Source organism: Anabrus simplex, chromosome 13 (assembly GCF_040414725.1).
Source record: "Anabrus simplex isolate iqAnaSimp1 chromosome 13, ASM4041472v1, whole genome shotgun sequence".
Lineage (NCBI taxonomy): Eukaryota > Metazoa > Arthropoda > Insecta > Orthoptera > Tettigoniidae > Anabrus > Anabrus simplex.
The window spans coordinates 96,857,507-96,881,674 of record NC_090277.1 but is presented as its reverse complement, the minus strand read 5'-3'; the positions used below and the strand labels follow the sequence as shown (position 1 = coordinate 96,881,674).

Genomic DNA, 24,168 nt, shown 5'->3' with positions numbered 1-24,168 from the left:
CCTGTTACTGCATAGAAATCCGGGCTTTAGCAATGAAGAATTATGTTTTTCTCGAAATCTACTATAACCTGTACCTAGGGATTGGAAGTTCATGCATTTGCATATATTTTTTCCCCACCATTGTATGAATATGCTGATAAATTATTTATGCAAATTACTGATATCTGAACAGAATATGACCACTTTATAGTGCAAAAAAGGCTCAGTTTACCTTTTTTTTAATAGATGCATCATATTTTGGGCTTTATGCTCTAAAATGGCATATTAAAATAATGTTATCGTTTTTATTGTGCTTACAGTCGAACCTCGATATCTCGAACTTCCATTACTCAAATTTTCACTATCACGAAGTAACTTACATTTCCCGGCAGTTTGTCCTATTCTTTACGTGTACTTATTTCTCTATTACTGGAAATTCGGTTACACGAATTTCTCGATGTCTCCAAGCAAACATTTCCTCCCTTGAAGCAAAAAAAAAATACTCTGTAACTCGAATTTTGTGCAACATTAACTGTGCAATACGACATTTATGGTTTGTGAGGAACAGTTAACAAGTATGAAGAGTTACAGTGATGCTGGGAGCTAATATGACGCGAACTGATAAACTAAAACTTCTAGTGATCGGAAAATCGGCGAAACCTCACTTTTTCTCGGGTGTGAAGTAATTACTGGTCACGTACGAAAGCCCGAAGTCGCGGATGATAAGCTCCATTTACGAATCTCGGCTGAGTGGTATTGACGAGAAGTTTCAACGTGAAGGGAGGAAAGATTAACCGTAACAAACAGAAGAGACTAACGGATGTTTTCATACGTATCAACGGAGGTATGTTTCTTGTTTCAATACTGTATACTGTGTTCTAAACAGTTACTACAATAAGTAAAGCAAAGCAAAGTCACCTCCGTACAGGCCATGAAGGCCCTTGGAGTAGTGGAAGGTAGAGGCTTCCACCATTGTCAACCTCGGCACATGATGGGGTAGAGTGGTGAGCTCTACGCCCGGCCGCCTTTGCCCCCAGGGATTAACCTGGTACTCATTGTTGGTGTAGGCTGAGTGAACCTCAGGGCCATATGCACCTCCGGAAGTGAAAATCACGTTTCTTAAATTTTACGACTTCCTGACGGGGATTCGAACCCATGTCCTTCCGGGCGAACCGAGCATGCCTTTACCGCCTCAGCCAGGCAGCCCCTTACTACAATAAGTATTATAATTAAAGTAATAATAATAATAATAATAATAATAATAATAATAATAATAATAATAATAATAATAATCGTATGGCCTCAGCTACCGTGTGCAGACATTTCGATTTGACACCATCTGGCTGTCTGCTCGTCAAATTCGGCGTTCCGTTTTACTCTAGGCCCACTAGACGGCAGACCGAGTAAACCGGATCTCTCTTGGGCGTCTGTGGCTGAGATTTAATGAATTTTGTCGGGTAAACACCAAATGTATCACCAGAGGTCTTTTACATGCCGACATCGTACGACATGGAGTATCGAATGGACTTTTTTCCGCCCTTCAAAAATCCGACTACCTCTGCCGGGTTTGAACCCGCTATCTTGGGATCCGGAGGCCGACACTCTACCACGGATCCACAGAGGCAGCTATAATTAAAGTGATGCCGTAAAATAGAGTTTTTAAATACTGTTAAAATAATTTATTCATTATAAGTCCGCTCATTATTATTATTATTATTATTATTATTATTATTCAAGTATGTGCTATACATGCTCAAAAACAGTATTCTCTATATCACGAAATTTCGGTAACTCGAAATAAAATTTAGCTCCCGAGATGATTCGAGATTCCACTGCATATGCGCATGCCTTGGCATTTTCTACTAATGTGTAATACATTTCTCGAGTGCAAGGAATGTGATTGATGACAAAGATGACTCATAGATAAGAAATGAGCGTTTAGCTGCGCATTATGAAGGAGTGGGAAATATGCTTCCTCAAGGAACAGCAGGATTGCGAGCCGAGAAGCATTAAGCTAGATGTTATGTGTCTATGATACAATCCCGGTGTTCCTCCACAATCGCTTGGTAATCAGTTTTGCCAATTTTGCTATTTTTCACTAAACCAAGCTGTTTTGGATTACTGTTTAGCTACAAGAAATTGAAAATTCAATACTGATTGTATAGCTAATTTTTGAAGACCTTTAACTATACAAAAAATGGTTTATTAGCATTTGAGAATGGCCCTGTCACTTCGTCGATGTTGAACGGAGTTTTAAGCGTTACAAAGCTTTGCTGAGAGACAACAGACGAAGATTGACCATGGAAAGCATTCCTCACTCCCTAGTTGTTAACTGAAATAGAGAAGAATTCATTGATGATGAGGTAGCACTTCAAAATGCAAAGAATAACGACGTAAATTACAGATAATAGTTCTATTATATGGAAATATGCTCACATTGATGATGAATATTTAGGTACTTTTTAGGGCATAAATGCATACATACTTATACAGTTTTTAGTGCATGAACTTCCGATCCCTAACTAGCATAGTTCTGTACATTTTAATATCGCCTGTTATAGCCTATATCAAAATAAAATGAGTAACTCCATATTCAAGTTAGAGATAGCCGGCTTGTGTACTACACTATATGTTTTATTGGTATACAGTGATTGTGGGAGGGGGGAGGGGCAATATACGAAATGCCATGTTTCACTCTTAATATTAACTGTGTCGAAAAACTGTAAATATCAATAAAAGTTGTACAAAATACAATTATAATCCCCGATCTTTTACGTTTCATACGATACGTTTTCACCATATGAGGAATAATAACAGAGATATTCGTGATTTTTACTCTACAATTTTTACAAACTTCGACATATCTCTGTAAATATCATCTTGTCAAAAACTATATATAACAAACGTTACAGCAAATACAGTTTCCATTCCATTGTATCTCATACGTTAAGTTACGAGATATAATAATGGATAGTCCGACTCATTGGCTGAATGGTCAGCGTTGAGCCTTCGGTTCAGAGGCTCCCGGGTTCGATTCCCAGCCGGGTCGGGGATTTTAATCTCGTCTGATTAATTCTTCTGGCTCGGTGACTGGGTGTTTGTGATTGTCCCAACACTTTTCTCTTCATATTCACACAACCGACTTCACTACCAACCGTCACCAAAACACGCAATAGTGATTACATTCCTCCTTATAGGGTTTGCGTCAGGAAGGGCCATAAAACAGGGCTAAAGCCCAATGTTCGATACAGTTCGCACCCGCGACTCCACAAGTGTGGGAAAAGAAGAAGAAGATATAATAATGGGTAGGTATGCCTCGCGATACAACCTTAATGGATCAGGAAGATATGTCATCATTGCTCTGCATTTAGGGCCCAGGTGACATATTCCCTATCAGTTGTTTACCTAATCTTTTCTTTAACAATTTCAAAGAATTTAGAAATTTATCCAATCCCTAATTCCTCTTCGAATGTTTGCCACAATATGTCTTCCTGAATTTCAACTTTTTCTTCAGATTCTGATCTTTCCTACTTTTGAAAACACCACTAAAACTTATTCGTAAAGTCATTCCACGCCATCTCTCCACTGACAGCTCGGAACATACCGATTATTTAGAGAATCGTATGAATAATCGAATTAGTGAAATAGTCGAATGAGCGATTAATTTGTATTCGATTATCCCATCACTAGTCTCCTTTCTGCCAAGTCCGCCGGGCTGAGTGGCTTCCGCGGTTGAGGCGCTGGTCTTCTGACCCCAACGTGGCAGGTTCGATCCTAGCTCAGTCCGGTTGTATTTGAAGGTGCTAAAATAAGTCAGCCTTGTGTCGGTGGATTTACTGGCACGTAAAAGAACTCCTGCGGGGAAACATTCCGGCACCTCGACCTTTCCGAAAACCGTAAATGTATTTAGTGGGACGTAAAGCAAAATAACATTATTATCTCCCAAGTTCTCCAAGCCCAAATTTTGTAATATTTTCGTAACACTACTCTTTGTCGTAAATGTAGCTCTTTTCTTTCGATTTTTTTTTTCAGTTCTCTAATCAAGTAATCCTCGTAAGGGTCCCACAAACTGGAACCATTAATTGTGGCCTTACCAGAGACTTGTATGCTCCTTTCTTTACATCCTTATTACAACCCATAAATACCCTCATAACCATGTGCAGAGATCTGTACCCTTCATTTAAAATCACATTTATGTGATTACCCCAATGGAGACCTTTCCTTATATTAACACCTAGGAACTTTCACCCCATTAACGCGGTAATCACAACAGAGAGGACTCACAACCTGACTTTTTACCCCATTTATCACCATACCCTGTCCATATCACAACATTGTCGAGGTCGTTTTACAGTCGCTCACAATTTTGTAACCTATTATTCTATACATCATTTATTATCATCCGCAAAAAGCTTTATCTGTGATTCCAGTTTTTTAAAAGATCCAATAATACTGCCTTGAGGAATTCCCCCTCTTAATGAGTACAGGATCTGGTAATGCTTCACCTACTCTAGTTCTCTCAATTCTATTTTCTAGAAATATAGGCACCCAGTCACTCTTTTGACTAGTCCAGTTGCACGAATTTTTGCTGGTAGTTTCCCATGATCTAGGCCAATCGCGATACAGTCCATTTGACTTCCTGAATCTAAAGTACAGTATCTGCTATATCGCGCGGGAATAAGTCTTCCTAATCCCGAACCAGTTCATAATTTCGGAAACGTGTCTAATATAATTAAAATAATACTTTCCCAAAGGTTACATGCAACACACGTCAAGCTCACTGGCGTGTAATTATCGGCTTTATGTTTACCATTCTGCGGGAATGGATGCCTAGTTAAACTTCCTCTTGAAAGAAAACTGGTTCACGAACCACAAATGATTCGCACGAACTTGAACAGATAGTACTGCAAGAGGGCATTGTTCATTCGCCCGCACTTTTTCATATCGCGTAAATACATTTTTAAAAATGTGTTTACTTTATACTAGCGTACATTAAAAAAAACACATTTCCCTTTGCGAAAATCAACTGTTCATAAATATATATATTGACTCTTCAAAAAAACGTCTAAAAGTAAGACCAAAATTCAAATATCTCGGTGTTACTCTTCAAATAACATTGATATCTTTCAACAAACATATCAAAGAAAGAGCAACATCAGCAATAAAAGCAATTTAAAACATTCAAAAACCACAAAACTTTCAAAAAACAACAATAAACTTAAAATTATCGACCTGATAATGCTAGAGAAAGTTAAAGCTTGTGATATGAAACGAATCCTGGGTATCGAGAAGACAGCACCATCAAGGCTGACATATATCTTACTAAAAAGAAACTTTCTTCATAGAGGACTTCAGAATGTAGATACACCTGCCAAACACTAATGCCTGCGAGAACACATTCCAAATTATCATAGAAAAACGCAGCTATATCTGGAGCGACTTTTATTCAACAGGCGCCATAATGACGGGCGATTGGAAACAAGCAAATTACGAGCTTCGACACGTAATAACGTGATATTCAACACATGGTTTTCATCACAAGTTTTGCCAAAATAAGATATTTCATCACCCGAATGAAAATTGTGTATATGTGTGTGTGTGTGTGTGTGTGTGTGTGTGTGTGTGTGTGTGTGTGAATTGTGCAATGAACACTGTGAAAGATATCACGCAAATATCTGCAGTCTCAATAAAAAAACTAGGACTAGAGTAATATAATATAGTTTTTGTATTTTGCACATTGTGTGCATTCTCATTATATTTATAACTATCTCTCGGTCATGGCCATCCATCAACGGCTGCTAATTTCAGACGTCAACCAGCTATAAGACATAGGCTGCACGGTTGCTATGGTTACCGTTTCCATCACACATTTTGTCGTGTCACGTTACACAAACCCCCAGTCATAAGACATATTTATGTCAAAAAAGGAACGCTGTCAGCATTTGTCTAAAAATCAGCTATATTTACCGGTTCATTCCTAACTACGCGATGTTTGCTGGCTTGCTTATCCAGTGGTTTCGGGGTTTGACCATGCATGCCTTAAAACAACCACCACCACCACCACCACCACCAAGCAACATTGTCGAGACTGCCTTAGATTCGCGTAGGGTATTCCAAAAGAAAGACTTCACATACTATTTGGTGTAAGGAGTAACTTACAGTTGGCCGCGAGGCTTCTTCGTAAATGGAATCATGGGAGTGCTTTTATGACGAAGAACAAAAAGGAAGAAAGCCCTTTGTTTATATTTGACATTCCTCCAGCAGGAGTTTTTCCAACGGTCTCTCATTGCCACACCTACACCAAGACAAAAGACGACACCTACTTCCTAAGTCTGGTCACGAAGGGAACATCACAATACTCACGGAGAAGGGGTCGGTAATCCAACACAGGGACAGGAAACTTATTAGAAAAATTATGTACACACACTCACACACACTGAAGATAGGTTGTCGGAAGCATGCGAGACGCTTTGCTTCTCACATAACTCGGAGAATGGAGTATCTTCTTAAGAAGCGATAGTTAATTCTGTAAACGCTTCTCTATTCAAAGATATGTTTTTCTTTACTAGCAGTTTAACATTCCACTAATGCTGATAGGCAGTGCCTTTTTTCTGGAAAAGACGTGCCGAAACTCTAAGAGAGCCTCAGGATATTTTCATACGTAGTTTTCAAGTAACATATCTTAAATTCAAAACAGCTTCTAGACTTTAGACAGAACACTGAACCTCCTTGGCTTGTTTCTGGGTCTTGCTTTCGGTGTCTCCTGCGGAATGGTGACCATGTTTTAACATATTACGTAGTTGGCTTACACACGGTAAGAGGAGGTCTGACAATTTTCATAAAAGGCCTATTTGAAGTCACGGTGAAGTTCATCTGAAAAAATCCTGTTTCACAAAAAAAAAAAAAAAACCACTGAATTCAGAGTCCGCCGAATCTTAATACATATTTCTTTGGAAGTTTTTTCTCTTAACTTCAGATTATCTACGAAGGCTCGACTGACACAAAGAACAAGACATAGACACTAATGTGGAATGATTTCCTGTAAATCGCGTTCAGTAGGGTCCGTATACTTACCGTACATCTGTCGGCCAACGCTTTCTTGAAGTGAGGCGTCTTGTAAATAGTGCCCTATACGATCCGTACTTGGGCGTTTATGTTTCACATTTCAAAGTGTGTGGAACTGATTCCCATCATACATTATCGAGGCTTTGAACTGGCTAAGTGGCTAAATAAATAAATAAATAAATAAATAAATAAATATGTCATTTAGGCGTGTTTTATACTCAGTTTGTAAGCGTTGTTGGTACCTTTCGAGCCTAGAGTTAGCTCTGTTATTTTTAAAAGCTACTGTTTGCATTGCATACGGCACATTTTACTTTGCACTAGCTGATGTGCCCGTGCAGGCCGAAGACAGCCGTGAACACTCTTCTGCCATTGTTCCGTAAAGTATGCACACTGCTCATTCTAATCAGCGTCTCAGAGTAGGGATCGAATAGCTGGAATACTATGATGAACCAGTGTGTCACGTACCAGTAGTTATCAGAAAATTCGTGAACCTTTGAGGAATGGCATGCTAAAAAAAAAAAAAAAAAAAAAAAAAAAAAAGTTATCTAATTTCCCAACTACTTCCCGCCAATATTCAGGCAGGCTGTTTTACTCGGGGCGCAGCAGTAATCCCATCTGTCGGAGATGAGTGGCAGCAGAAGAGTCAAAGCAGGTCGCAACAAACAATGGTCAGTGTAATGCTATTGTTGATCAATTTTATGAGCTTGAGATATTATAGGCCTTCTCATTTAGTTTTCTTCCGGCTCTTGTGATATTAGGTCATGTAATGTAAACATAGTTCTTTCTTTCACGACTCTCTCTTGTCTTATTCTTCAAGGGATCGTTCCCTTACTACGATTGTTTGCTCTTTTTTATATTATCTTCACAATTTTCCTTGTCGATATGGACCAGTCACCACGCGGGTTTACACCTTAAGACAATCATGAGAAAAACCATCACCATTTAACACAATTTAGAAACTACCTGAGAAAGAAAACATGTAGTAGTTGTTCGAGTCATCAGTCCATAGACTGGTTTGATGCAGCCTTCCATGCCACCCTATCCTTTGTTAACTTTTTCATTTCTACGTTAACTACCACATCTACTCTAATCTGCGTATCATGTTCATGCCTTGATCAACCCGTTATCGTCCATGCTTCACTCCCATACATTGTCACGCCCCAGACTAGGGGATACGTTGTTTTTAGTCCGGCTCCTTTGCTGAATGGTCAGCTAACTGGTCTTTGGTTCAGAGGTCCCCGGATCGATTTCCGGCGGGACGGTGGATTTTAACTGCGTGTGATCAATTCCTGTGGCTCGGGGACTGGGTGTTCATGTTAGTCTCATTACACTTCTCTTCATCTATATACAAAATACACACTACCGACAACCGTAGAAACACAGAATGGTGACTAGCGCTCTCCACATAGAGTTGTTGTTAAGAAGGGTGTCTGGTCGTAAAACTGGGCCAAATCCACAAAGTGGCGATTCCACTATCTTGTTCCGGATGATTTCCGACAAAGGAGTAGTTTTACGAGAACGTTGCAAACTTTGGGTTGGGAGGACTTGGGAGTAAGGAGAAGAGATGCTTTCCTTTGAATTGTCTGCGATTGAACAGTATTTCCACTGTTAGCAATGCTTGTCGTTGATATGGACTTACCCACAAAAATCGAAAATCAGTTATCATAGCCGGTGCGGTAAAAATGTATAAGACATGAATGATCGGAGATGTAATTCTGTATAACTTTGGTTATGCAGTATTTATCATAAGACCACTAATATTTTTTAAAATTTATTTTACCACATAGTCGAGCATCTCTTCTCCTTACTCCCAAGTCTTCCCAACCCAAAGTTTGCAACATTCTCGCAACACTACTCCTTTGTCGGAAATCATCCGGAACAAACTTCCTTTGAATTGTCTCCGGTTCTCGTTTCCAGCTCTCGGCACACAAATTGGGACACTAACGATTCTGTGGGACGGGAGGCAACCCTTCTGATACCTCAACGCTTTTGCACTAGGCCAACTCTTGAGATGCTTGACAGTTTTCTTTGTTTTGTGTCTGTTGGATGTCACTGCAAGGAAGTCGGAAATTCGGAGTTTCCTACAAAAATGAGGCAATCAAACCTGACCTACTAGTTTGGAAGCAAATAGAGTTTAATAAGCACGCTCTGTCAGAGCTGTGTCCTACATAAACCGACCCACTTGGTCTCTTCTAGCCCGGGGACATCTTGTGCGTGGTGACTCAGCCAGTTTGTTTACTATCCTTCAGATAAGTCGTCGACCTTTTGAGGAACATTCGTTAATCAGAAAATTGTAAATGGCCGGCCGACTCGTGAGAGGCGTGGGAGGGAAAAGTAATATAGGTAAGCACTAATTGTTGTGGTACCTCTGTCGTTGGTGGCTTAGTTTTTTGTCCTCATAATCCCTTCAGCGGGAACGCCCTGGCGGAGATGAGTGATAGCAGAAGAGTTTGGTGAATTTAGAAAATAATTTTGAAAAATGAGATATTTACGATGCATGAAAGAAACTCCATATTGTAGAGTACATTTTTTTATGTATTCATACTAAAATATATGAACGTAGATGTTCACTCTTTACAAATTTACGCTAGGTCGAGTGACTCAGACGACTGAGGTGTTGGCTTTCTGACCCCAACTTGACAGGTTCGATTTGTGCCGGTATACTTACTGGCACGTAAAAGAACTCCTGCGGAACGAAATTCTGGCACTTCGGCGTCTCAGAAAACCATCAAAAAGTAGTTAGTGGGACGTAAGCCCATTATTATTATTATTATTATTATTATTATTATTATTATTATTATTATTATTATTATTATTATTATCATCATAAAAATACACTCTAGTATAAATGTATTTATTACGAAAATTGTTTTCTTGTTACAGTCTTTCCAAAATGATAAAGTGCTTATGTCTTATGAGTTTATTATTGTTTTTATACAAAACTCTTCATAGATAATGTGATTATGGTAAATATTCACATACTTGACTCTTCCCCTCCCCTCTCTGAAACTATTCGCCATTAGCTGCTGAAAATTCGCATACAACTTGGTAATTTAATGTCCTTGTTGTCCACCAACTCTCAACTCGATGCCTGAGGGGGTCGATTGGGTACGGTTCCTTGTTAATGAGAAGCCAATTATAATGGCACACGGCTACCATGCCGCCACCACCACACATTTCGAGAGGTGAAGTATCGTACAGACATTATACGAGTAATTCATGATTTGCACTATTGATACCAACATGTCAGGCAAAGTAAGGAACTATATTGCGGAAGTAGACCATCGCGCCAGTCGTCTGAATCTCCACCACACGTTTTTATAGCTAATTTCAAGATAGGCAAAAACAGACCATACAGTGTAATGCAGTGCTGCAGGAATACAACTTCTGCATCAGCTCCAAATCGAGAATAGTTGGTGTTAAGCCACTTTGAAAATGAGTCCTTTGATCCGCGGGAATCACACCAGAAATCTAATTGTCATCGTGACTGTGACTTCATTTAAAAATCCCATTGCATTGGTTGGGATTCAAAACACTGTGGGAAGTTGCTATATTACATTCTAGACCACACCAATATCTCTTAACTAGAATTTATTTATTTATTTATTTATTGTGACCGTAACAGGTCATGCATTACAGTGTTCACGACAATTGTTTCTTAGACGTTAAAAAACAGCTAGAATATTCTTAAAATTACTTCCAGTGACACACGTCACATAAAAGAACATGGAGGTTAATATTAACTATCTGCAGTCGCGTAAGTGTGGCCAGTATACGGTATTCGGGAGATAGTGGGTTCGAACCCCACTGCTGGCAGCCCTGAAGATGGTTTTCCGTGGTTTCCCATTTTCACACCAGGCAAATGCGGGGGCTGTACCTTAATTAAGGCCACGGTCGCTTCCTTCCCACTCCTAGGCCTTTCCTATCCTATCGTGTCGGTGCGACGTAAAGCAAAGTGTTAAGAAAACGCAAAGCAATCAGAACTAATGAATACTACTGAATATTTAATATAATACTTAAAACAGTTATTAGAACAGGATATTTCACTTGGGATCTAATAAACTGAGTAATATGACAACGTTTATACTAATTTTCTTTTTAAATTTCTTCATAACTATTAAATTATGTTGAGAGGTACAGTGTTACACGATCGAAGTGAATTTAGCTTCTGTCATACAAAAATATCAACGTTAATTGGGGAGTTTTTATGAATTTCAGTCTTTGCCTTTGGAAGAAGATATTCCGAGGACGACTAGTTTCTTTAGTTTATGTGGTGCATAGAAAGAGACTGGCTGCAACATATTTGAGCCATCGATTTTATAAATAATTATTTTATACAGAAAAGTCAAATCTTGGCAATTTCGTCTGTGGCGCAAACTATTCGCACTATGTTCCTTCAGTATACTTGACTAATTTATGAATATTCCTCTCACTTTATAAGTCATGATGAATATTAGAAATTGTTTTGAGTATTCTCGATAAGATTGGTGTTTCCCGTGGTCATTGGGTTCCAAATAATTGAGCCAAATAATTGTCTTTGGGGCGAAATGATTATGAATTCCGTATAATAAAGTCTAACATTTTCAGAGCATTATTCGTAATTTTTAAAATTTATTTTTTATTCTTCATTGAATGTTATTCCTAAATCCGTTTTATTTAGTCTTGATACGAATTAATATGAATTTCCTGTCATTGACCAACCCCGTTGCATGCATACTTTCACATCACGAATTCGATCTTAGTGTGCTCGCCCTTAATACGACACACGCTATCACTAATGAAGAATGCGTAAGAACCAAATCTAAATGAATCGTGAGGTGGGCGTGAAATTGACAATAATGAAACCGTGACGAAGTGGAAGTTGTCAGCACTTTTAAAATGTAGGGAATTGGACCGTGAAACAAGCTGCCGGCAACTTGTGTCTTTGACTTTCCTTGCGACAGTGAAAGGTTTCTCACACCAGTAAAGTGCTTTCCAGTTTCGAAAAAAAAAAAAAAAAAAAAAAAAAAGAGAGAGAAAACAGAGTTGTTTTAATAGTCGGAATCTTATAAAATTAGTCCCTAAAAAGCAAATATGGCAGACCTCCAATCAAATCACTTTATTTGAAAATGAGGTGTCTATCTCGGTGGCAAATGGCACACAAACGTCATTTTGCTAAAATACATTATTATAATATTTACACTAACAATTTTTCTATTAATCACACAGCTCAATCATTTACAAAATTCTACTCATAATATCTTCTGTACTTACAAATGTAATCAACCCATGTACAGTATGTGGAATTACTTCAAATCATACTATACAACTGCGATAAGGTTGAAATTTACGTTGCATTTATTTATTTATTTATTTATTTATTTATTTATTTATTTATTTTAACCATTTTGGAACCTAACAAGCATAACGACCTGCTACGTCTTAACCAGAGCCCCTTTTGCCACCGCTGCGTAAGTTATTGCTGGCAAATACAGTAAGTAGTAATAATCGGACAGCATTACTCACGAAACATAAGATGTAATCCTAAACAAACTAGATTATTTATTTGTACAAGTCACACTATTCTATTTACCTCATATTATGGTGACATCCTCTCAATACTAAACAAATACTAGTAGAGTTAAAACCCCGCGTTAGGCGCGTGGTTGACACATGTCATCCATTCTGCAACTTATGTCGAGTGAGTAACTTACTAACTAAAGAATATTTGTGGTGGTTAGCGTGATTAGCTGCCACCTCCGGAGGCCCGGGTTCGATTCCGGCACTGCCAAGAAATTTGAAAAGTGGTACGAGCGCTGGAACAGGGTCCACTCAGCTTCGGGACGTTAGCGTAGTAGAGGCGGGGGGGGGGGTTCAATTCCTTCCTCGGCCATCCTCGAAGTAGTTTTCCGAGGTTTCTCACTTCTCTTCGAGGCAAATGCCGGGATGGTACCTAACTTAAGGCCACGGCCGTTCCCTTGTCTATCCCTTGCAATCTTTCCAGCCCCCCACAAGGTCCGTGTTGAACACAGCAGGTGAGGTCCGCCTGGACGAGGTACTGGTCCTCCTTCTTAGTTATATCCTTCGACCCAAAGCCTGACGCTCCAGGACTCTGCCCGTGAGGCGTTAGAGGTGGGATCCCTCGCCGAGTCCGAGAGAAAACAGATTGAGAAAGAAATGATATTTACTACTTATTTATTAACTACAGTAATTGTACCCAATACCAGAAAGCGTTTATTTTAATACAACTTTTGTGATAATTCAAAAAATGTAATATTAAGAAAAAAGACAAAATACATTGAAACACTTTTTTGTCCTGGCTTTCACGGGATAAAAGCTATACTCCACACAGGCAAGGCAGAGAAGTTGCCTATACAGCAAGGCGGAGCCAGCCAAAGTTCGATTTTATTAATTTTGTTAGTCCTAGGTTATTTCCACTTTGAGAAAGTTGTGGGAAGAGCACAAGAAACTTAAAATAAAAGGGACATGGAACGTACCCATGATCGGGTTTGGTACAACTTTCTGGTCTGGATTGCTTTTGACAGTCGATAAGATACTATAATACATGTTGACGAAATACTGCTTTATATTTTGGAAGTGGAAAGAAAACCTTTGGAACAGACTCTCCTCACCTGTCATCTATTGTGTAACTTATGTTGTATGAGTGACTTTATAATAACCAGCGAAGATTTACTATTAGCCGGACTGAGTGGCTCAGACTCTGACCCCAACTTGGCAGGTTCGATTCTGGCTCAGTCCGGTGGTATTTGAAGGTGCCCAAATACATCAGCATTGTGTCGGTAGTTTTTCTGGCACGTGAAATAACTCCTGCTGTACTAAATTCTGGCACCTCGGCGTCACCGAAAACAGTAAAAAGAAATAGTTACTAGGATGTAAACCAAATAAAATGAGTATTTTTAACAACATATCTGATCGTTCAAAAATATATTTAAAAGAGACACAAGATACATGGAAATACTTTTGTGTTGACTTTCACGAACTTATTTAGAAAAAGAAAAATGTATCATTTTCAAACAATGTGAAAAATTCCGTGAATACCTTCAACTTTACTCTTGAAAAAAAGAATTCCACCACACACGTCCATCAGATAGTCAGGGCAGGTCCAGTTTTCGCTCTTTGTACACCACTTTCTTGTTGTCTTGTTGCGACTTCGCCGACATTGATGACAGTGGCCATTGTTGCCTGGGTATTCCTTGACCTGTGATCCAGTTGTCATTTCAAGGAGTAACTGGGCTCGTTTTCTTACCTAACTGGGAATTTTTGAGGATTTTTCGCTCTCCTTTCAATCTGAGGTTTCAGCAGCACCCAAGCAACAATCTGTTCTCACTACTGTGGGTTTGTTACTTCAGCAAAACAACGATGATATTACAGACGTGTTCTGTGTAATAATAACTTACAATGCGCTGTGTAGTGAATCCCACAGAGAAGAGGGCACTTTGTATTCAATCAGCGTAAACTTACCAAGGGCTGAATTTGGGCACGTGGATGACAGTGGCCCTGTAAGCAAATATACCGGCTAACTGCTAAGTCATTGTAGGAACACTGAAGCTGAGATTCAACTGAGTGATTAGATCAGAGATCGCCAGAGAGGTGCACAGAACCGTGCATGCGTAGTTGCTCAAGAGTTTTAAATAACCATTGTCGAAAACTGATTGGATGACACCTGGCTCCGCCTTGCTGTATAGGCAACTTCTCTGCCTTATCTGTCTGGTGTATAGCCTATGATTGCAGGCGTAAAGGAAAAGTTATGCTGCAACTGCTCTTCGAGATTCCAGGCATTGGTACATTTCGAATTCATTCTTGAAAGTGGAACTGTCACATATGTTACCATTTATCGGTGTCTCCTTAATGCAGACCTCATTTGTGGCTGGCAGAGTACTAGGTTTTCCATCACAACGTCCCAGCACACCCATCGCTCAATAACATACCTGTTCTTCCTCAAACCCCATATTTTAGCGATCTTGATCTCGCGAATTTACTACCTGTTTCCGAAAGTCGAAACCCTGGTCAAGTGGTGGGAGCTTCGCATCAGCAGAAGAGGTGAAGACTAATGTTACGCACGCTTTGCGCAAAGATGGACTGCTGGGTTCTTTCCTAAAGTGGTAGGGAGGCTGACAGAGGTGTGTCCTGACTGAAGATGGCATGTAAAATGTTCTCAGTAATAAAAGCTTTTGTTCTGTACATCTTCGCTTACTCTTTGACTTAGCAAGCGAGTTGGCCGTGCGGTTAGGGGCGTACAGTTGTGAGCTTGCATTCGGGAGATAGTGGGCTCAAAACCCACTGTCGGCGGCTCTAAAGATGGATCTCCGTGCTTTCACATTTTCACACCAGGCAAATGCTGAGGCTGTACCTTAATTAAGTCCACGGCCGCTTCCTTCCCACTCCTAGCCCTTCCCTCTCCTATCCTCGCCGTAAGACCTACCTGTGTCGGCTCTACATAAAGCCGGTTAAATAAAAGCCACTGGATTCAGAAATTATTCTAACAAAATAATTGCCCCTTCTTCGCAAGGATTTTTTGTTGAAAAAAGACTTCGTATTACTTTCGTAATAATAAATATATCTTCCTTTGTTTTGAGGAATGCCAGAGAGGAACACAACTTGAAGGGTCTGTGATTCCCTTCTCTTTTGGGATGTTCTTTTTCTTAAAACACCCTTCCCCCCGTTGCTGACTGTTGCGATTTGAAGATTTCTAGCAAGTGTATTTGTCCGCTTTTGTGGTGTAGTGGTTAGCGTGATTAGCTGTCGCCCCCGTAGGCCCGGTTCGATTCCAGACTCTGCCACGAAATTTTAAAAAAGTGGTACGAGGGCTGGAACGGGGTCCACTTAGCCTCGGCAGGTCATCTGAGTAGAGATGGGTTCGATTCCCACCTCAGCCATCCTTGAAGTGTTTTTCTGTCGTTTCCCACTTCTCCAAGCAAATGCCGGGATGGTACCTATCTTAACGCCACGGCCGGCTCCTTCCCTCTTTCTCGCCTATCCCTTCCGATCTTCTCATCCCCCCCCCCACAAGGCCCCTGTTCAGCACAACAGGTGAGGTCGCCTGGGTGATGTACTGGTCATCCTCCTCAGCTGTATCCCCCGATCCAAAGTCTCACGCTCCAGGATACTGTCCTTGAGGCTGTAGAGGTATATTCCCTCGCTGAGTCCGAGGGAGAAAACTACGGATTAAAAAGAAGAATAGTTCCTGTAATAATAATAATAATAATAATAATAATACCTCAAGTAACTGGAAATTGTGGGACTTATGGTTGGAGCCAAAGGCTCAATTGAGTACGACGTTCCTTTGGCTTCTGCAACAGACTCAGAATCAATCAAGATGCCATCCGCACCATTGCCCTCACAGCATTGAAGGGATCAGTCAGGACATTGAGACGATATTTATATTTATCCTCATGTTCATCGCCACAATTCACGTTTTGAAACATTTATATTCGTTGCCTTTATTCAGGGTTGGGTGATGAGCTGAGATTAAATTATATGACACGTTTTTACGGCCAGATGCCCTTCCTGATGTAATCATCATAGCGTATATCTGTGATGAATATGAAGATGAGAGTGTTAGGACTAACACAAGCACCCAGTCCACGGGCCAGAAAAAATAATCAGACACGATTAAAATCCCCGACCCGACCGGGAATTGAACCCGGGACCGACTGAACCGAAGGCCTCAACGCTGACCATTCAGCCAAGGAGTCCGACATATCTTAAATGCTTTCATAAATCAATATTCAACGCAATGAATTATTTTATTTTTCTTATTTGAACACAACCATTAAAAGTTGAACGCAACATTACTTTTAACACCGGTACCGTTATTTATTTATTTATTTATTCACAAAGGGCACGTGAGCCATTGCTGTTAGTGCTGAAATACAAGATTCAGAGTAGTGCCATTAAGACTAGTTTGCCGGGCTGAGTGGCTCAGACGGTTGAGGAACTGGCCTTCTTACCCCAGCTTGGCAGATTCGATCCTGACTCAGTCCGGTGATATTTGAAGGTGTTCAAATACGTCAGCCTCGTGTCGATAGATTTACTGACACGAAAAATAACTCCTGCTGGACAAAATTCCGGCATCTCGAGGTCTCCGAAAAACCGTCAAAAGTAACGGGACGTAAAAACAACATTGAATTAATACATCACTGTTGAAGATAATATGAAGAGGTGACGAAACTACTAGCAGAAAAGTCCAAGTCTGCGTTAGCCTTCTGACTTAGTCAACTGAACAACGGTGAAAACTGCCTCACAATCCCACTGGTGGTTCTCAACATTCGCCCGCACAAACACAGACCGAGGACTTATTTAATATGTTAATGTGTGTGCTTGTCATTAGCTGTTGTAAAGAAGCTGCTCTTAATTTCTTAGGTATGTGCCACCGAATACCAGGGCTTCTATCTCTCACTCACGCACTGAAGATCTCCGTAAACAATTAGTTCCAAAACGTCTTCAGCAATGTGTAATTAGACGAGACGTGAGAACCTGTGCTGGTGACGGGAACCGGAAGTAGAAGGAAGAACGCTCCAAGAATAAGACAGGAAACTGTATCGTACTATACTGCAATTACAAAAGACGGGACTTCGTACGGTCGGATAAACAACTGAACACCACGCCGCATAGTGGACTGTGACAATGTTGCCTTATCGACAGGTAGTGGGTGAGAATCCAATCGCTACAGTGTTGCGATAAGGATGACATTGGGGACGGTGGGTTCGAAACTTGACAAGGCCAGATAATCTCCTTTGATTTTTAATTAACATAATCGACTGAAAATTTCAACACATATGAGGGTGATTTTGATGATTATGATAATAATAATAATAATAATAATAATAATAATAATAATAATAATAATAATAATAATGTCCGCCTCTGTGGTGTAGTGGTTGGTGAGATTAGCTGCCACACCTGGAGGCCCGAGTTCGATTCTCGGCTCTGCCACGAAATTTGAAAAGTGGTACGAGGGCTGGAACGGGGTCCACTCAGCCTCGGGAGGTCAACATAGTAGAGGGGGGTTCGGTTCCCTCCCCGGCCATCCTCGAAGTGGTTTTCCGTGGTTTCCCATTTCTCCAGGCAAATGCCTGGATGGTAACTAATTTAAGGCCTTCCCTCTTCCTTGTCTATCCCTTCCAATTGCCCCATGCCCCTACAAGGCCCCTGTTCAGCTTAGCAAGTGAGGCCGCCTGGGCGAGGTACTGGTCTTCCTTCCCTGTTGTATCCCTAGGTCCCAAAGTCTCACGCTCAAGGACACTGCCCTTGAGGCGGTAGAGGTGGGATTCCTCGCTGAGTCCGAGGGAAAAACCAACCCTGGAGGGTAAACGGATTAAGAAAGAAATAATAATAAAAATGGAAATATTATCCTCGCTGGCTGAAGGAGATTCACAAAGACATGCGGGTAAATGATACAAGTCCAGAGGACCATATTTCGGAAGAAAGTTTCGGGCTTGAGGGAGAAGGAGGAACCTGCTAAACTTGGGAAGAATGGCTGAAAAGGAGCGCGAAGTTGAAAAACCTTTGGTTACAATGTAAACAAAGCCGGTCCCGCGGTGTTGGGGTAGGGTGCCTGGCTCTTGCCCGGAGGCCCCAACTTCGATTCCCGGCCAGGTCAGGGATTTTTAGCTGAATCTCAGCGCTGGTTCGAGGTTCACTCAGCTTACTTGAATACAGTTGAGGAGTTATATGATGATGGATGGCGGCTCCGGTCTAGAAAGCCAAGAATAACGTCCGAGAGGATTCGTCGTGCTGACCACAGGACACCTCGTAATCTGCAGGCCTTCGGGCTGAGCAGCGATCTCTTGGTAGGCCATGGCAGGAGGTGGGGGGTGCAATGTAAACAAAAAGGTGTAAGGCTAAGAGAGAGAGGCAGGTGGCTCGTATAACCGCAGTCCACAGTTGACTGTATCGACAAACGTAATTAATAATCGTATGGCCTCAGTTACCGTGTGCTCGTTTTACTCTACGCCTACTAGATGGCAGAGTAAACTGAATCTCTCTTGGGCGCCTATGGCTGAGTTTTAATAAATTTTGTCGGGTAAGCACCAAATGTGTCACCAGAGATCTTTTACATCGTACGACATGGCGTGGTGCTGATCATTGTTCTAAGAGGCAGTACACTAATGAGGGTCCGGCTCCATGGCTACCGTGCTGGCCTTTGGTCACAGGGTCCGCGGTTCCATTCCTGGTAGGGTCGGGGATTTTAACCATCGTTGATTAAATTTGCTGGCACAGGGGCTGGGTGTATGTGTTGTCTTCATCATAATTTCTTCATCACGACGCGCAGGTCGTCTACGGGAGTCAAATCAAAAGAGCTGCACCTGGAGAGCCGAACATGTAAAATGAAGGTATCGGCCAAAGAAAGACAAGGGCCACAAAGGTCGTTAAAATTAAAAGCAGTCGCTCCAGTGCGGCTGGTATCCAGTATTCGGGAGATGGTGGGTTTGAACCCCACTGTTGGCAGTCCTGAAGGTGGTTTCCCGTGGTTTCTCATTTTCACACCAGGCAAGTGCTGTGACTGTACCTTATTACGTCCACGGCCGCTTCCTTCCCACTCCTAACTCTTTCCTGTCCTATCGTCGCCATAAGACCTACCTGTGTCGGTGCGACGTAAAAAAACTTGTAAAAAAATGAAAAGCTCCCTAGGCCTCGTAACCTAACACCGTCGGAGTCGGAAAATAACACCAAGGGAGGTCGGATAGGATAGATGAAAGTGAGGAGCCTGAGTCGAGTTGAAGCAATGTCAGGTCACAGCTAAGGGTCCCTTTAAGTCGCTTCTTATGATAGGCAGGGGATACCGGGGGTGTTATTCTACCACCCCTATCCACAGGGGGATACGACATAGAGTCCGCCCTTCCAGACTACCTCTGCCGGGTTTACTTGGGATCAAGTGGTCAACACTCTACCGCTGACCAACAGAGGGAGCTATTTATGGGGATAGGGCAGGATTAGGACTGGGAAGCGAGTGACTGCGGCCTTAATTACCGTACAACCCCAGTATTTGCCTGATATGAAAATGGGCAACCACTGAAAACAGTCTTCAGGGCTGATAATGGAAGTGTTCCTATCCATCATCACCTGAATGATATCTAACAACTACACAACCCGTACCGCATAGCCTACTTGCTCGATATTATTATGGTCATTGTTGTCGCTGGTAAAAATAGTTGTTGTCGTGGTGACCGGGAAATAGGATTGCAAAAACCGATCTCTCTTCTTCTTATCGCCATAGACATTACGGAGCAGTCGGTTACCGAGCGATACCAACGATTTACAACAGAACAGGAACAAAGGATGACCAAGGGAATAAGGAAAATTAAGACGAATCTGCAACAAGTAAGCAATTATTATCAGAACGCACTATGTGCGAGCCTTGAGGTGCACCACAGACATACTTTACTGAGGAAGAATGCATCGCAGGGTTACTGATGTCAGAACAGTTGCTAGATACTTCTAATATGTGTCTAGATAACTTAGAGATATGCTGATAATCGTAGATGTAAATCCTGGCTTTTTCATTCCACTTCATTTTGGCGTCTGCTCTCCTACTTTAAATTCGCCAATTCCTGCAGACCAGGGTTATTCTTGGATTTGGATGGACTTCCCGCAGGTCTTCACTTATAACTGAAGTCTATGTTTGATGAGGCCTTCCTCAGCCTCTCGTTTGGGTTCTTATTTCTATTACTGTCCGAATCATATGGTCTTCTGTGCTTCTCATGACATGGCCGCACCATCTCAGTCTGATCTCGTAAAGTTTGCCGACAATGAATAGAACTTTGAACCTCCCACAAATGTCGTCGTTTGCCCGGCCCTACTCAGCAACATGAAATATTCACATGTTGCTTCTTTTCAGGCCAATACTCCGTACCGATATACTTGGTCTTATTGCTGTTTTGTATGTAGATGTTACCCATTGTTCTTACAGGTATTATCCTGTCAAGGCAAGGTCTGTACATTTCATCCACCCAGAGTTTATACCGCGTGTGACGTCTGTTTCAGTGGTTCCATCTTTGGAGATGATTCTTCCTAGATATTTAAAATCTGAGTGTTTCTTTCAAATATACGTTACTTTAATTAGGAAGAGTGTTGGTTAAGTTACAACACATGCATTCAGTCTCCTGCCTGTTGATTTTCAGACCACCCACATGTAGAGCTACTCTCCATTGATCCAGCATCTTCTGCAAATCCTCTTGATCTTCGTTTATGTGGACGAAGTGTTGCCCATAAAAGTGGGCAAAGTTGGAAAAGATTGAAACTGCATGTAAGAAACAACCATATAAAAGGGGAATGTTTCCAAATAAAGGTCTATGATTTGAGCTTTTGTAGGCTGTTTCTTCACTTCGCTGGTTCGCGTGACAGGCAGAGTTAGAACGCGGCCACAGGCAGTCAGGTGTGGTGTTGTGTTGACCGACATTTTGGATGGAGTCATGTAAGAACCCTGTGGGCTCCCATAACGTGCCGCTCCATTGCTTTTCGTTTGTGATGCTTGTTATAATTGCGTTCGTTCGCCTGCCTACCACTGTTGCTCCAACCTACATTTACCAAGTTCTTTTTCTTAGTAGCCGGTAATTGTCAACTTGTTTCTTATACCGTTATTAGGCTGGAGGGTGGGAACGTAGCTGAACCTGTTGTCATTAGCCAAGGCCTTGAGGTTACACGTTCATAAGCCACAAATTAGTTTATCTTAAACTACGCTAAGAGCACTCATAACAATGCTTACTGATCCGTTTCTTGTGGTGGTCTAATGATTGAGGTAATTGCCTCCAAAGAGGAACGTAATTGTCAATCCAGTGATTTCTCCGGATATTCCTTGTACAGCAATTCTAAATCGCATTATTATCAAACTCAAAAGCCACGTGTCTCCGCACTAGTTAAAAAACAAAATAAGGTGAGCAAATCAAAATTTTCAAGTTTCAACGTGCAACTATTTCTGGTATGGTGCGCGTCGGATCTCTTGACGGCGTCACATACTAGATTATTCCTTTTGCGTTTTAAAACTAAACTCTTCCAGTTACCAATAGCTCCCTCCATCCCCACCCCCTTCACAAGTGAGTGTTTACCCAACAACCCTAGAAACTTCTTGTCTGTTGATAACACGCCTGATGGCCAAGTGCATCAACCTTGTTTAAGATTCGGCGAACCAGTTTTTACGTAAACATGTTTTAAATTTGGAGACTGGGTCAAGGAATAGTGGAGCACCATTCTTAATCAATGATTATTAAGCAAGTTTAGTTGACAGTGGAATTAAACACTACCGTGAAGTTTTGCCTCCGAACGGAGATTTACATGAACGCATTGAATGATATTTTGCGACCTTTTCTTGTTTTACAATAATTTGTTTTATGTCGCATCTGGTGTAGGCGTAGCGTGCCTACTTCTTACCCGGAGGCGCCGGATTCGATTCCCGGCCATGTCAGGAATTTTTTTCTTGATCTGAGGGCTAGTTCGTGGTCCACTCAGCTTACGCGATTGCAATTGAGGAGCTATCTGACAGTGAAATAGCGGTCCCGGTCTAGAGAGCCAAGAATAACGGCCGAGAGGATTCGTCGTGCTGACCACACGTCACCTCGTAATCTTCAGGCCTTCAGACTGAGCAGCGGTCGCTTGGTAGGCCAAGGCCCTTCACGGGCTGTTCCGCTATGGGGTTTGGTTTATGTAGCACCGATATAGGTAAGTCTATGGCGACGATGCGATAGCATACGGTTAGCAGTTGGAATAAAAATGGCGGATGGCTTTTAGTGCCGGGAGTATCCGAGGACATGTTCGGCTCGCCAGGTGCAGGTTTTTGATTGACTCCCGTAGGCGACCTGCAGGTCGTGATGATGAAATGATGATAACGACACATACACCCAGCCCCCGTGCCAGCGAAATTAACCAATGATGGTTAAAATTCCCGACCATGCCGGGAATCGAACCCGGGACCCCTGTGACCAAAGGCCAGCATACTTCCCCCGGAACCCAAAAGCTTTGGTTTCCCGGGAGCTGCCCGCCGAGTCATCGGAGGAACTTCGGCGGATCGCTAGCTGGCATCGTTTATGGTTAGAACTAGGCGGTATCTGATCGCCTTCGAACCTCTAACTTTCGTTCTTGATTAATGAAAACATCGCTAACCATTTAACCGCGGAGCCGGGCAGCATCGGGAAAGAAGCGACCGTGGTCTTAATTAAAGTACAGCCCCAGCCCCCGGCATTTACGTGTTGTGAACACAGGACCACGGAGAACCATCTTCAGAGCTGCTGACAGTGGGGTTCTAACCCCCTCTCTCCTGAATGCAAGCTGCCAGATATGCGACCCCCAAAACGCGCAGCCATTCACTCGGTTTTTACGAAATAGCCCACTTTGTAGATTTAGAGTTATTGTTGTCTGTTTTATTTAAAACTTTAAGTTTAGATTATCTCGTTTCGCGGTGAACTTTAGGCAGCCCCGTTTGTCTGGGAAGTAGTTGATCCTTTCAAATAATAAACGTGGTAACTGTCCTTTCCAAGTTTCTGAAACATGAAAGGAAAGAAAATTCTCCGTCTGTTTTTCAGTCATTAATGACTAAAGCCCGGATTTTCATGCCGTGACAGGTTAGATTGCAAACTAAACTTGGTTAATAGGAAGTGCCGGCCACCCGCTCTTCCATAATGTAGCAAGTGTAACATAAATTAAAGGAGTTCTGATAGGCCGTACCCCTAATGTTTATGCAAACCCCATAGCATAATCGTTGTAAAGGTAGACTATACTTGCTGCTCGCTTCAGAAATTTTGCATTCTAACCTATTACTGCATAAAAAATCCGGGCTCCATTAATGACTGACAGATGAAATGAAATGATATTGGAGAGTGTTGTTGGAATGAAAGACGACAGGGAAAACCGGAGTACCCGGAGAAAAACCTGTCCCGCCTCCGCTTTGTCTAGCACAAATCTGACATGGAGCGACCGGGATTTGAACCACGGAACCCAGCGGTGAGAGGCCGGCGCGCTGAGCCACGGAGCCTCTATTTAAGAACATGAAAACAGAATGTTCATATTTCTAGAGATCTGGAGATATTTGATGTGGATGTTCAATAAGAACATTGTATATTTTGTGCCTCCTGTAAAATATAGTTTGTTCTCGCGTACGCTCTTCAGTGTGTGTAAATGTATGATTTGTTT

General features: G+C 41.6%; 1 protein-coding gene across 2 annotated transcripts in view; it reads left to right on the top strand.

The window, feature by feature from the left end:
* MICAL-like (protein) overlaps positions 1-24,168 on the top strand; it is a 376,633-nt gene that overhangs the window by 249,083 nt on the left and 103,382 nt on the right. The window lies entirely within an intron of this gene.